This window comes from Zootermopsis nevadensis, unplaced genomic scaffold, assembly GCF_977971745.1.
Source record: "Zootermopsis nevadensis isolate Lab colony 2312 unplaced genomic scaffold, Znev_1.0 Znev_ptg000011l, whole genome shotgun sequence".
In the NCBI taxonomy this organism is placed as follows: domain Eukaryota; kingdom Metazoa; phylum Arthropoda; class Insecta; order Blattodea; family Termopsidae; genus Zootermopsis; species Zootermopsis nevadensis.
The window spans coordinates 15,120,734-15,136,619 of NW_028259143.1; the positions used below are offsets into that span (position 1 = coordinate 15,120,734).

Below are 15,886 nucleotides of genomic sequence, written 5' to 3' on the forward strand. Positions count from 1 at the left end.
TGCCATTGCCTTCTTCTGCGTGTGAATGGAGTAATTGTTGGGATGCCACGGAGGAAAACTCCGTGTTGCCTAGACCACGGCCTTGCCCAACACAAGTTATAAATTCGGGCACCGCCGGGAATCGAACCCGAGACCCCCCAGGATTACAAGGCCAGCGTTCTAACCGCTAGACCACCGTGGCGATATAAGACTATTGCAACGCACGTAATGAACTACACGGCAGCTAGAGGCGCAGTGTTACCAACACCACAACACTTTAACGAAGTCTTTCTGTTATCGTACCGTAACTTCATCGCTCACTCAGTGGATTAAGGCTGACGTAAAGTACACACTTATAATAACTGCTCTATTTGTACTTATCATTTGGATCGGTCGCATTTGTAACAACTCGTATTTAGTTTCTGTTAGTTTATTTGCGGATCTATTAATAAACTAAACTATGCGAAGACCAGCTGGCAGGCAGCTGCAGACCGAAGAGTGCACGGAAGTGTATTTGTTGCACGTAGTACTTTTCCGGCGAAATAATCTTGCAAATAAAGCCATGCCCGAGTTAATGGAGACCGACGATTACAAAAGCAGAATCACAACGCTAGACTACGAGAGACGTAAGTAGAGTACCCGGAACCACGCTGGAAATACGTTTTACAAAATAAGCCTTCAGTGTCCTCCTTTATGGAACGATTTGAATCCACATACTTGATCGAAGTTGAAGATTTATGTCTTCTCTGTTGTTGTGCTGTGTAGTCTGGTCGATGTTTACCAACGTTTCAGAGGTCATACTGCCTCCGTTGTCAGAGTATGAAGATTTCTGTCTTCTGGGTTGTTGCGCTGTGTAGTCTGGTCGATGTTTACCAACGTTTCAGAGGTCATACTGCCTCCGTCATCAGAGTATGAAGATTTCTGTCTTCCGGGTTGTTGCGCGGTGTAGTCTGGTCGATGTTTACCAACGTTTCAGAGGTCATACTGCCTCCGTCATCAGAGTATGAAGATTTCTGTCTTCTGGGTTGTTGCGCCGTGTAGTCTGGTCGATATTTACCAACGTTTCAGAGGTCATACTGCCTCCGTCATCAGAGTATGAAGATTTCTGTCTTCCGGGTTGTTGCGCGGTGTAGTCTGGTCGATGTTAACCACCGCGCAACAACCCAGAAGACGGAAATCTTCATACTCACCGCTGTGAGAACCTCAAGTCTTTATCGAAGTTCTTACGAAAGTGAATTCAAAAGTCGATACGTTATTTGTTTAGATTAATGTTATCGAAATCGACAAATCTTAAGCAAACATTCTGTCATAAAAGATATAACGTGTAGTTTTGTGTTCCATACAGGTTAACTTGTGTTTCGCGTGTTTCTCTATTATGTAAATACTTCGCGAGCTACAGATGTTGGCCTTAAAACGAATTATAATTTATAAAATGATCACACAAATCAGAGTTGCCTGATAGACGTATGAGGATCCATTAAAATTTGTTTAAAATTAATGGGTGGGTTTCAACACAGCCAGTTAATTCTTCAGCAGTTTTGCGTTTGGCGTTGCTGATTAGGTCCCGTATTGCGGCAAAATACTCGAGTCTGTTGTTTCTGGCTTCTTACATTTACAAGGCATCCCCTGGAAATGGTGGCCTTCCGGCTTTGAGTGTGGGGAAAGAGAGAGACAGAGAGATGTTAAGACTTGGTCCCTTTTTACAGCAAAATGTGGTCGACTTCCGAACGGACTAGAAGCTTTTCAAAGATCTTAACAAGGAGAAAGATACTCTACACGATGTAGGATTTGAGGTTTTGCACGGCGGTGAGTCCGAAGATATCTGTCTTCTGGGCTGTGGAATTATGTAGTATGGTAGACGTTTACTATCATTTCAAGGGCTTTGTCGCCTCCATCATCGGGGCTTCAACCCAGAGTTTAGCAATATTCAAAATTACTGATGATTACCAGAGTGAATAAACCTGAAAATACGATGTCAGAGGATATCAGTTGTTCATGGACAACTATATGGTCTGTGTTTGTGCTAGTAAAGAAATATTATAAGCAGAATTATCATCAGGACGAATATGGGAATACGTGATAGTGCAGTGTGGACGTACATGAGTTATTTAAGGACTTTGAGTTAGGTGAGATGCGTTATATAACATTACTGATAAAGACGACTGTCTTCTGGGATGTTGAACCGCGTAATCTGTGAGAAATTCACCAGACAACACGACGCTGCAACCTAGAAGACAGTCAACTTCATACTCGCCTCCGCGGGGACCTTTGATCTCACCAACATTACTGCTGATTATCAGTAAGGAGAAAAGTTTACACAAAGTGACAGTTCATCAGTTTGTAAGACTTCACGACAGCCTATGATAGATCCAGTATAAAATTATTGAAGTTTATTAGTGTGGAGTTAATTGGGAGTTCAATGCAGTGTAACAGCCATTTGTGGATTTGGAGAGAGCAGGCGAGAAGTAGGGACTATTATACAACATTCTCGTTAAATTTGATATTCATGTTCATGAGAACAGATGCTCTAATTAAATCGTAAATAGAATTAATTAAAATTAATTTAAAATGAAATTAACTGAGATTTGTTTAAACGATACTCCTTAGCATAATTTTGTATGGATGAACATCTGTGTGATGAATTTCCCACTCAAAATATGAAACAAGGAGACGCTTTGTCACCATTGCTTTTTATATCTTTTTTTAGAATGCTAGTTCGCTATTCGGTAACTCCGATAATACAAAGGGGGGGATTGGAACAAATGTTTGGGGGACTCGTAATTAGGCCTGGTATTGGAACAGACGCCATTAAGGAAGTTGCTCTGGAAGACAACTTAGAGAAATCTTGCTTCACGTGTAATTTTAAAACTGAAATAGTTTTATGACCTTAAATTCAAGATTATTGAGTACAGATTTGTTTTGATTTCGTCTATAAACGAACGCTTGGTCATGTGTAAGGAGAATATTCAGTGAAGACTGTCTAAGATAAAGGAGGAGTTGAACACAAGAATTTTCTTACAAGTTAACTATTCGCAAAACCCAGAAATTGCACTTTAAAGAGCATAAACACACGAGAATTTTTCCGAAATTAGAAGGCAACAGTTTGACGAAGATGACAGGAGAACGGAAACCGAGTTCAGACCACGTATTTTATTACGTTCTAACGATTATATACCAAGAATGTGTGGTAACAAAAGAGTACGTTCTCATAGCAACACAGGCGATACCATTTCTTGGTTATCTGTCATGTGCTCACAGTTAAGAAGCTTGATAAGTTTTTTCATATCCACTAACTAACTAGATGGCTTATGGAACCCGAAGGTTCATCACCGAATTAACCAAAGCCCTCCACCGGACCCTGTCCTGGGCCAACAAAATCCAGTCTCCTTCAACTCCTATCTCCCATAGATCCCGCCTTGAGATTATCCTCCCATCTACGTCTAGGTCTCTCCAGAGGTCTCTTCCCCTCAGGCTTCCCAAATAGTGGACCCAACCAACCAGATGGCTTACGGAACCCAAAGGTTCATCACCGAATTAACCAAAGCCCTCCACCTGTCACTGTCTTGAGCCAGCAAAATCCAATCTCCTTCAACTCCAATCTCCCATAGATCCCGCCTGACATTATCCTACCATCTACGTCTAGGTCTCCCCAGCGGTCTCTTCCCCTCAGGCTTCCCAAATAGTGGACCCAACCAACCAGATGGCTTACTGAACCCGGAGGTTCATCACCAAATTAACCAAAGCCCTCCAGTGGACCCTGTCCTGGGCCAACAAAATCCAGTCTCCTTCAACTCCTATCTCCCATAGATTCCGCCTGAGATTATCCTCCCATCTACGTCTAGGTCTCTCCAGAGGTCTCTTCCCCTCAGGCTTCCCAAATAGTGGACCCAACCAACCAGATGGCTTACGGAACCCGAAGGTTCATCACCGAATTAACCAAAGCCCTCCACCGGACCCTGTCCTGGGCCAACAAAATCCATTCTCCTTCAACTCCTATCTCCCATAGATCCCGCCTTGAGATTATCCTCCCATCTACGTCTAGGTCTCTCCAGAGGTCTCTTCCCCTCAGGCTTCCCAAATAGTGGACCCAACCAACCAGATGGCTTATGAAACTCGAAGGTTCATCACCGAATTAACCAAAGCCCTCCACCGGACCCTGTCCTGGGCCAACAAAATCCAGTCTCCTTCAACTCCTATCTCCCATAGATCCCACCTGACATTATCCTCCCATCTACGTCTAGGTCTCCCCAGAGGTCTCTTCCCTTCAGGTTTCCCAACCAATACCTAGTGCACACCTCTTACCCTATTCATGCGTGCTACATGCCCAGCCCATCTCATTCTTCTCGACTTAATCACGCTGACATTACTGGGGGAGGATTTCTCAGATCTATATGCTTATTAATTTTATTTGGAATCAGGATAAATTGCTAGTGCTGTGGAAACAGTCTGTTATATTTCCTGTTTTTCAGAAGATGCCAAACTGACTACATTAATTATCGAGAAATGTTAACGGTATCAACTACATGCAAAATAGTTTCCAACAGTAATCTCTCAAGGTTAAATCTATTCGCCGGATTTACGTATAAGACAAATGAAGTACAACTTATGACTCCACGTCATAAGCTGCCTCAAGAATTATTATTTATTTGTTAATGTAAAATAAACACTGGCAATACGCTACATGAATTGAAATTGGCGTCTTTACGTGCGACTATTTCAGGTATTAATCTTGTCTCTTAATTGATATAGCAATACCAACTGACAGGAATGTAATTAAGAATGAAGCTGAGAAGATCTTGAAATACAGAGAATGTGGAATATGAAAGTAAAAGTAATCTCAACTGGACTGTCTCCAAGTCACTCAGAAAATATTTGGCCAACATTCCGGGCGAACACAACATCAGGGAACTTCAGATAGACCGCCATTTTATGATATTCATACATCATTCGAAAGACGCTGTCGTAAAATTTGTAACACGTATTAAAAACAAAATGTATTTCAGAAATAGCTGCTGCACTATACTACGGGGGGGGGATGAGTGGTTAACTTCACGCCCCGGTCACTGTTCCACCGAGGCCGGAACTCTGTACCTAGTGGATCGTGGTCTGGGTGGACCCCAGGGCCGGTCTGCCCTACCGCATATGGAACAGCTGCTCGTAAAGCAAACACTGACTGACTTGAGTTACGAAACTGTTCATCAGTGGGAGAAAAGTAAAAACACGTTGCAAAAGTGGCAGCACTGCCTTTGTATTAAACATACACAATATCTCTTACGTGTTGCGTGCTTCCTACCAGACAGTTGTTCCTGCACAGAATTGCGTATGGGGGGAGTGGAGGTAAAGCTGCAAGCATTCTAAATCTCGGAATTTCGGTGATCCGGCCACTTTGGACACGAGGCTAGGTTGACCCTTCTTCAGCCGGTGTGGACGCGGCTCCGACCGGGAGTCGAACAGCGAACATGCAGTGTTCAGATTTGCAGAACTAGACTAGAATCTACTTTTAGCCCTTCACACGTGGTTCTCTCGTTTCGTTTGTGCTGGAAATAAGGCAACGAAGAAGCAGATTTCGGGTACGAAAATAAAAGTAGTACATTACAATATACCACATTTCAGCAGTGGGGATGAGTGGAATATCTTTCCAGTAAACTGATGCGCTCCCATTGCCATAATGCCAGCCATCTTGTTTCTGGAAGTTGTATACGGAAAGCCGCTTGTGAGAGGTGTATTGGTCGTGTTAGCTAGTGTAATTCAGCAATATCGTGTAGATTTGAAGAGGATACCAGCACATATTTAACAACTGAACGGTAAGAAACGTACACAAATATGTAGTAATAGTCTGATTATGTAGCATCACGAATTACCATTCAGTGACGACTGGAAAGTCAATACTACCTTTAGACTCTCTGGAGTTGGTATCGCTGTCACTCTTGCAAGCGTACGCATGCATACAAGTCGAAACGTGGTTACGGGAACAGCAGTAACTGATACGTATTTATACTTACCGTTATAGGACGTTGCCATCTGTATACAATTCATATCGTATCATGGCGTTATTGGCTTAGCACTTGTGTGAATATTTGTTTCATAAACATAAGTTTGTTGAGAGCTTAATTAATGATAATGATGCGTAGACGTGGAATTTGCTAAAAGGGGCGTGTGGCAATAATATTCGGCCAGCATGTACACAAGTATGTAGGGTGCATTCAGAGCTACTTTGTGATTCCAGAAACGTCCAGTGGTTATCAGATTGTGGTCCGCATGTCGCACTGCTCTGATAATGCTTGCATATGCATACGATCTACGTTTTATTATTTCTGGTGCCATGACCTACCTGAGAAATAACTGCACGTTTGTAACAAATATATGCCCAAAATTAGGTGATCGTGCACCAGGTTGCCATATTTCATTACGGTAGCAAATTGCTAACTTGAATGACGAAATGCTTATGGTTTATGCAGTGTTGTAGTCAGGTCTCAGACTCCCCTTGCGTGTACAGGAATGCATTGTTCACACCGCTGTGATCGATCAAATTCTGTATGTTGTGGTGTGATTTTTATTGCTTATGTTCTTATGAACTTCCATATCTAGTTACGCCCGTGGTCATGCCTCACAAGTCTAAATTCAACTCACAAACAAACGCAAGAAGCATAGTGAGAGATTTATAAAAATTGACGTGTAATGTTTTAAACGAGAGAACAATGTCGTCCGTCAAGTTCTAATAATTACTGCTCCGTGTTGTTTGTGTTATGATATTTATTCTATGACACATGTTGGCTTCGTGATAAGCTGAGTAGCCATTTTAACACAAATGCCGTTTGTTGTGTGTTCTTTTTTTAACAGAAACATTGGTCATGATACCACTGGAATTGACTTTTTTCTAATTAATATCTGTAGTTTAATCTCGCAAAGTAAAATTTGGTCTGTAACTGAACAATGGACATAGATTGAGGGTGTATATAAACAGGTGGATGGAGATATTTAGAAGGCGACAGTATAAACTTCATGTATTGATTGTTTGCAAAATGTATCAATGTGAGTAGCCAAGTAAATATTAACGCTACATTCTTACTAACTTCATGGAGCTGGGTACTTCCTGAGAAGCTAACAGTCGCTCAGCCACTCAAGAAATTCCCAACATTTTATGGAACCCGAGGGTTCATCACCGTGCTCACAAGAGCCCGCCACTGTTCCCTATCTTGAGCTAGGTGAATCCAGGCCATACAAACCCATCCAATTCGTCTTAATATTATCCTATCTACGTCTAGGTCTTCCTAATGGACTCTTTACTTCGACATTTTGTGATTATTTATGGACTTTGTATCACAGTTCTTACTTTCTGCCAAATATTCGCAGTTGTCAGTGCTGTAACTAATAAACTTTGTGTCAACGTAGTGATAACACACGTGAGTTTATGAAGACCGTAGAAATAATTATCAGAAACATGAACGTTATCAGGAGCTTCGGAAATATTTCTGCATTCGGTCGGCCATAACAGCCCAACAAATATTAAGCGGAATTTATTTGTGATGAACAGAGAGACTAGTACATCGTGTGAAATAAAAAGTCAGGGGTTTAATATGAAGATATCTGTCTTCTGGGTTATTGCGCTGTGTAGTCTGGTCGATGTTAACCAACGTTTCAGAGGTCATACTGCCTCCGTCATCAGAGTATGAAGATTTCTGTCTTCTGGGTTGTTGCGCTGTGTAGTCTGGTCGATGTTAACCAACGTTTCAGAGGTCATACTGCCTCCATCATCAGAGTATGAAGATTTCTGTCTTCTGGGTTGTTGCGCTGTGTAGTCTGGTCGATGTTAACCAACGTTTCAGAGGTCATACTGCCTCCATCATCAGAGTATGAAGATTTCTGTCTTCTGGGTTGTTGCGCTGTGTAGTCTGGTCGATGTTAACCAACGTTTCAGAGGTCATACTGCCTCCATCATCAGAGTATGAAGATTTCTGTCTTCTGGGTTGTTGCGCTGTGTAGTCTGGTCGATGTTAACCAACGTTTCAGAGGTCATACTGCCTCCATCATCAGAGTATGCAGATTTCTGTCTTCTGGGTTGTTGCGCTGTGTAGTCTGGTCGATGTTTACCAACGTTTCAGAGGTCATACTGCCTCCATCATCAGAGTATGAAGATTTCTGTCTTCTGGGTTGTTGCGCTGTGTAGTCTGGTCGATGTTAACCAACGTTTCAGAGGTCATACTGCCTCCATCATCAGAGTATGAAGATTTCTGTCTTCCGGGTTGTTGTGCTGTGTAGTCTGGTCGATGTTAACCAACGTTTCAGAGGTCATACTGCCTCCATCATCAGAGTATGAAGATTTCTGTCTTCTGGGTTGTTGCGCTGTGTAGTCTGGTAGATGTTTACCAACGTTTCAGAGGTCATACTGCCTCCGTCATCAGAGTATGAAGATTTCTGCCTTCTGGGTTGTTGCGCTGTGTAGTCTGGTAGATGTTAACCAACGTTTCAGAGGTCATACTGCCTCCGTCATCAGAGTATGAAGATTTCTGTCTTCTGGGTTGTTGCGCTGTGTAGTCTGGTAGATGTTAACCAACGTTTCAGAGGTCATACTGCCTCCATCATCAGAGTATGAAGATTTCTGCCTTCTGGGTTGTTGCGCTGTGTAGTCTGGTAGATGTTAACCAACGTTTCAGAGGTCATACTGCCTCCGTCATCAGAGTATGAAGATTTCTGCCTTCTGGGTTGTTGCGCTGTGTAGTCTGGTAGATGTTAACCAACGTTTCAGAGGTCATACTGCCTCCGTCATCAGAGTATGAAGATTTCTGTCTTCTGGGTTGTTGCGCTGTGTAGTCTGGTAGATGTTAACCAACGTTTCAGAGGTCATACTGCCTCCATCATCAGAGTATGAAGATTTCTGCCTTCTGGGTTGTTGCGCTGTGTAGTCTGGTAGATGTTAACCAACGTTTCAGAGGTCATACTGCCTCCGTCATCAGAGTATGAAGATTTCTATCTTCTGGGTTGTTGCGCCGTGTAGTCTGGTAGATGTTTACCAACGTTTCAGAGGTCATACTGCCTCTGTCATCAGAGTATGAAGATTTCTGTCTTCTGGGTTGTTGCGCTGTGTAGTCTGGTCGATGTTAACCAACGTTTCAGAGGTCATACTGCCTCCGTCATCAGGGCGATGAATATTCATCGACCAGACTACACAGCTGTGAGAACCTCAAGTCTTACAGGGGTTTAATATGTTCAAAGTCCGAAACCGGAAGTGTTGTAAGCGTGCGGGTTGCGTCACCAATTCCGTTTATTTATCGTTTAAATGCATTTGTCGTGTCCTGGTTTTTCTGTACGTTCCTTTAATTACAGGTATTTTTTTTGGCAGACGTCTGTTAAGCAGTGACACGAATGTGTGTGCCTGATTAAAGAAACGTCAGGAAATGTTCACGAATTTTCGAGTAGGTTTCATAGCAAAAACGAACTTGAAAATTGTTATTCGCCTGGACATCCATATTCGCTGTTGAACGACGTGAAGTGTGGAAGTTTCAGTCGAGATACCAGCGTATTCTTTTGTTAAATTCGCACAAATATTCGTTCGAACTGTAGCTGCCTATTATCCACCGAGATGTTTAAGATTCTGATACTCTTAAAGTAAATATGCAGTTAGTGTTTAACTATAGAGGGCCCGTAGTTTTTTTTGTTACCCGGCAAAATAGCAGTTTTCATTAGTTTCCACGGATCTAATTCGTCTGGGCATGGACTCGAGGATTCTGGATCTTATTTTGATGTCAGTTCTTTCAATGGATAACGTAGTAATTCATATTTTGTATAAATATTGGTAGCTAGGTGAGATTTTAGATGCTGACGGCAGTGAGAATGCAGATGGCTGCTTTCTGGGGTGCCTTTGCCGTGTAGTCTGCTAGAAGTTTACCAACGTTTTAGAAGTGCTTGCTGTTTCAGTCATCAGGGCGATGATCGTCTCTTGGTTTCTGAAGATCATCTAAGCACTCGTAGATTAATTAGCGTTTGAAAGGCTGGATTCCGACTGATGGAATTAAAAAATAAATAAACCTCTAAAAGGAAGGCAAAGTGATTGGATTAACTCTTTATTTTATCCACACATGGTATTTCTGGGTTTCGTGTGATTTTCAGAAAAAAAAAAAGAGGGATTGTTTCCCTTAACAGCATAAACATTTGATGCTTCAAATGGAAAACTGTAGTTTTCTTTGAGGTTGGAACTCGTTTAGATGAGCTGATATGAACTCAGCATTAAATGACGAACGAAGGGAAATAAAAATATTTACAGACGTATAGAGTCTTCGAGACATGAAAATTACATATCGAACGGAGGGAGCTCGCTATAATCGACTTACAGCCCAGTTTATTAAGAAGAGAAGAATGCTAATATGCCCCCCCGCGCGCAGGCAGTGACAAGCGGTGACTTGCACCTTAAGTAATGTAGGCAGGTGTGAGGGAAGGGCGATGGTTTACCCCCACCAGTTTGCGCATGCGCATAGGAAGGTTCAGAACTATGTTGCGCTGTATACATTTCTGTGGCTCTGGAGTGGAACGGAACGGCTAGTTCAATGTTGCTGCTGTTAAACAGTACGTCAGGGTTATCGTTGTGTGTAACATTTATGCCGAGAAAGCATTTTCTCTGTGAAAGGAAAATCAGTGGTCATCTGGAATCTCTTTGTTGCAACCGGATTCCTCTCGGGGCATCCATCACATTATCAGGGATGCAGTGATTAGGAACACTTTTTCAGACAATTCTAAAAAAAAACAATGAGATTTGCCCCCACTTTCGCAATCAGAAAATTATTAGACATTTTGTTCTTTACCTCAACGTCAGATGCAACCAAAATTCAGAAGACAATACAAGAACAAAGTCGATTTCTAGTAGAATCGATAATATTTTCGTTACAGCGGGTGGCTTTGGATGTTCATGCCTTTGTCGCGAGCCGGAGAAAAAAATCAACAATGTCGTTGATACTCACCGAAACTGTATTTATCTTATGGCTAGCATTCAATTGAAAACAGGAGCTTATTTTTTCATACAACGGAGTTAATAAAAGTCACTCAATTTGACTCTTCCGTACTTGGCTTCATGAAAGAATATTCTCGCATTAACTAATTACCAAATCATCTGGCGTGCATCCGCGATCTGGATCAAATGATGTTATTTCTCGAACAATTGCCCGGATCCAGTATAGCTAATTTCGTAATGACACGTTCATTCTCCACAAGAACCGACGAGACACTGGGCAGGTCGTTCTGACTGTCAATGCACTAATCAACGATACCAACTTAATTAATTTTTGGCCGGTGGAATTTTCAAGCGGAAGGCTAGGAGCGAGTCTCTTGTGCGATAGTATAATGCTGACTGCACGCCCAAACAAAAGAAATACGCTGACCGTGCCACCTCAGGTACACAGAGTAGGCTCGTCCGCCAGCTCCACCGGCCAAAAACTATTGTGTCGACTATAGCACAGCGGTGCTTAGTACGGCCTGGCACCCAACAGAACGTAAGATTGGGATGGAACTGTCCTGTCGGCTAACTGCATTCAAAGTTCCCAACGCATATAGAGTTAAAGAATTACATATCATCCAACAGACAGCAAATACCAGCAGCTACCATAAAACCAACTTACCACAAAGAATATACAAGTAACAATCATGTACAGCCTACACGCTGCCAACATGACAGAAAAAACTGGGCCATGTGTAAGTACACCAGAAAGGAGGTTAAACGTATAAGAGAACATTGAAAGACATTTCACTACATCGAGAGCCCTCAAAACAGCATTTACCCAAAACTACAAAACGCTTATATATTAAATTAAACTAATTGCAAAATTTAATGACTTTCGTAAGGAAGCTAACAATTTAGATTTATGACGTCACTGTCTCAGAACTATGAACACATGCAAGTATGAAGTGCATCTTGAGACTATGTTGTATTGCTAATTACATCGAAACTGAGGTCAGCTTGAATCCTTCTTTACTCTGTTCTGATTGCTCGCACGTACTTGCTATTTATCATGAAAATACATTGACATACGGTAAATAATATACTCAATGTTGAGAATTGTATTCGTACTCTAGTCTGGAATAACCTTGTCTCTAAATGTGACATGTTTGCAAATCATTCTCGTTGTGCCGGATGTCAGACAAGTCCCGGTATATGAATTCACATGAGGAAATTAAATTTGATAGGGTGATGGGTTATGGCCTTGAACGTCCAGAAACAGCCATCAGCAAGTCTTTCCACACGAAAAGCATTGTTCCCAGGGCAGGTCCAACATATCATTGCGTCCTACGGCTTCATATATGTATCTATAGAACTACAGAGATAAAGTGCGAATATGTATAGTAAGAGAGAAGCGTAATTATAGATAGTTACAGTTATATGTGGACTGCAGACACCCGGGTTTAGATTGACACAGCCTCTGTAGGAGACCTCGGGTAAATTGGCCGATCAACACGCAGATGACCCTGTTTTAATGAAGCTGGATGAATACCTCAAGATTCTAGCTCCGGTCAGTATTTCACGTGAAACCAACATTAAGATAAACCCGTTTTTAAGCTCCTATTCAAAAGACGAAAATTGAACCGATATAACTGCGCCCTCGTAAGTAGTGAATTCGTTTTTATAGTTCCAATAAAACTACAGTCCACAGAACAGGAGAAAATCCCTGCTAGGAATTCGATATACGCGCATGCGCAAGATTTCGCGGTGAGTGACGACCGATCCTAAAAGCATTCGTTCCACAACCACTGAACGAACAACAGACGACAGGCTTTCATGTGTTTTAATGGGTACAGCCTTAAGATTACCTCACAGTGGCACAGCGATTTAATCTAGAATATTATCGCAACACCCACAGAACACATTAAAAGTGCGCTCACTACACGCTACTCTTAACTGCTTGATGTTTTCAGTCTGTGTAATAGCGTAAAACTCTGACGTATCACACTTCCCACCAATAGCAGCCCTCTAGTGGACTTGGTAGTAAACATTCCCCCTACACCGCCCCAGAAACGACTTACCCCCGCAGGGCTTTTCCCCTACTCTGTGGACAGTAGATGAAACAAGATACAAGTCTTACTTCACTCGTTAAGCGTAAGTATAGGTTAGCTTTGTACAGGGTTATTCATAATTCCCTGACACATTACAAAAAATCGCCAGACTTGAATGGTGCAAAGGGCGATAGAAAGAGAAACTCTCCAAGTTTGTTAAATCGGACGCATGGCTGCCAATGACCAATCGCCGCTTTGTTGGCCACCCCGATCATCTGACCTGACGCCATGTGATTTTTTTCATATGCGGGTACGTTAAGGACCAGGTCTTTGTACCGCCTCTGGCACGAGATCTGCCTGAGCTGTGAAGACAAATCATCGCTGCCATATCACAAATCGATCGTGACATGCTACAGCGGGTGTGGGCAGAAATGGATTATCGGCTTGACGTCTGCCGCGCCACAAATGGCGGACACGTAGAGCGTTTATGAGGTATGTAAAATAAACTTGGAGAGGTTCTCTTTCTGATTGCATGTCCTATGTTACCATCCATTGCACCATTCAAGTCTAGCGATTTTTTTTAATATGTCAGGGAATTATGAATGACTCTGTATTTCGGTAGAAAGTCTCTGCCCAATAAACCGATACAAGTGTGCGAATAGGGAAAACATAAACATCAAATACAGAATGATCTAAAACGATGTGTATATATTCAATTAATTAAATAAAAATATTTTAATAAACAAAACCACTACATACGTTAGCATTGGCACGTAGTGAACTACGAATCTAGTGCAGGTGTTCAAAATGGCCACCATTAGCTTCTTGGCTCAGTTGACAGCGGAGAGCAACTGAATGACAAGTGACCACCAAATTTTCTGCGCAGATCCGTTCAGTTTCTTTCCGGAGCTCTTGAAGTGTTGTTGGCTTCGTGCTGCCCACCGCGTCCTCCAAGTAACCCCACAAAAAAAAACGTCGGGTGGGGCTAAATCTGGCGATCGTGGGAGTACTCAACACGTCCTCTATATGTCCTATCCATCAGTCGGGAAAGGCGTTATCACGATTGGCCCTGACGGCACGATGGTAATGCTAATAAACGTTGCTCTCATCAGTCCAAACAATCGCCCCCAGAATCTCCCATCTTCCTCTGAATCCTTTCACAAAACTCAAGTCTGCTTTCAGGGTCGACTTAAGTCATTGTATGCGGTAACCTTAACCTTGGCACGAAGTGTTTCGACATAGCAGTTTTGAGAATCCGGTTCACACTTGACTTGGAAATCCTGATTTCATTAGCACATCGAATTTATGTGCATGGTCTAACACACATTTGAGACGTGATTCCTCCCACGGTTTATTAAATCTTGCAAAAGGTCCCAACTCTTCCGGCCCATCTTGCAGGAAACATTGTGTAAGGAAAAATATTTCTGAGTTGCTGTTTCGTGTGGTGAAAACTGTACTCTCCTAGCTCTGTTTATTTTCGTAATAAAAGTGTTTGAAATGTGTGGACTCTTTCTCGGACACCCTGTATAGTGTATGCTTATCCGCAGAGACGATACATGTTCGCTGTGTAAATATGGAACCAATTGAAAGCATGTCACACACAATTACTGTTTGGACGTACACTTCTAAATATTTATTATTGTTATTGAAAGGTTTATGTCTTGTCCATCAGACCCATTCGCATTGAAATGACCGCTCATTGTGAGCACGTACCTGGAACTAACCAAGAGTCCAGCTGACATTTCAGAATAAGAAACGCAAATTACAACTGTCAACTTGCGAACTATGTAGGCAAGTTTAACCACGGAACAAAATATTGAGTTTACAAGCTAGTTCGTTATTGAACATGACAGCCGTGTAGTCTCGTAGAAGTTAGCCGACGTTTCAGAGGTGCAGGGTTGCCCCCATCATCAGGAATAATAGTACATCCTGATGATGGAGGCAGTACACACCTCTGAAACGCTGGAAAAACTTTTACGAGACTACACCCGTGAGAACCTGAAATCTGACTTAGTTGTTTAATAAAATTCCCAAACACATCGACTCCATGTAGTGAAGTTTTGATATGCTTAAGAAATATTTGTCATTGCGATTTAATATTTCAGATGTGATAACAGTGAAGCTCGTATTTTTAATTTGAACGTTTCTTCGAGACGTGAGCGTCTGTGGGACTCGAACTCCGCGGAGGAATATTTCAGAAGCCAGCAGTCGCTTAGCTGGTAAAGATATTGGCTTTTATGGAACCCGAAGTTCCATCACTGGTTTCAAAAGAACCCTTCTTAAACCTCTGCGTGGGACAGAGTCCTTTAGAAAATGATGGCCCTTCACGTGGACGAGATGTTACTCTTATTGAACACGAATTCACAAGAGCCCGCCACTGATACCTGTCCTGTGCCAAAATCAGTCCACGCAAATGACAAAGGTCACATTGTGGAGAAGGTGCCAGAATTATTACTGAAAACGGATATGTCGTAAGTTCTTTCTGCGTGCTGAAGATAACTTCGAAGCCTAAGCGTAATCAGCAACCGCATTTTTTTTTCTGAATTGTGAATAATTATCGTATTTGTTGTCTGTCGTTTTGGAACGAACGTTTTTAACTGTCGTGTGCTACGCTTGTGAAATTAATTAAAGATGAGAATAAATCTTAGAGAAGCTAATAATTTATATACACGATGTGCAGTACGTATCTCGCGAGTGGAGCTTCAAATAGTAACGTTTGCTAAGTCTGGGCGTACTTTGTAGGATTTGAGGTTTTCTCGGTGGTGAGTCTGAAGATTTCCGTCTTCTGGGTGGTTGCGCCGTGTAGTCTGGTCGATGTTTACCAACGTTTCGGAGGTCATACTGCCTCCATCATCAGAGTATGAAGATTTCTGTCTTCTGGGTTGTTGCGCTATGTAGTCTGGTAGATGTTAACCAACGTTTCGGAGGTCAT

The 15,886-nt window shown here is 42.2% G+C and overlaps 1 protein-coding gene across 3 annotated transcripts in view; it reads left to right on the forward strand.

Moving 5' to 3' along the window:
* Window positions 1–582: 582 nt before the first annotated feature.
* The window catches only part of LOC110828943 (protein FAM13A), a 132,575-nt gene continuing 117,271 nt past the window's right edge, over window positions 583–15,886 (forward strand). Inside the window, exon 1 of one of the 3 annotated variants that reach the window (XM_087347442.1) lies at window positions 583–605. The gene's annotated coding sequence lies outside the window, so the exon portion shown is untranslated. Of the gene's footprint in view, window positions 606–5,596; window positions 5,784–15,886 lie in introns of those variants that run through there. The other 2 variants (XM_087347440.1, XM_087347439.1) reach the window with 2 other exon arrangements.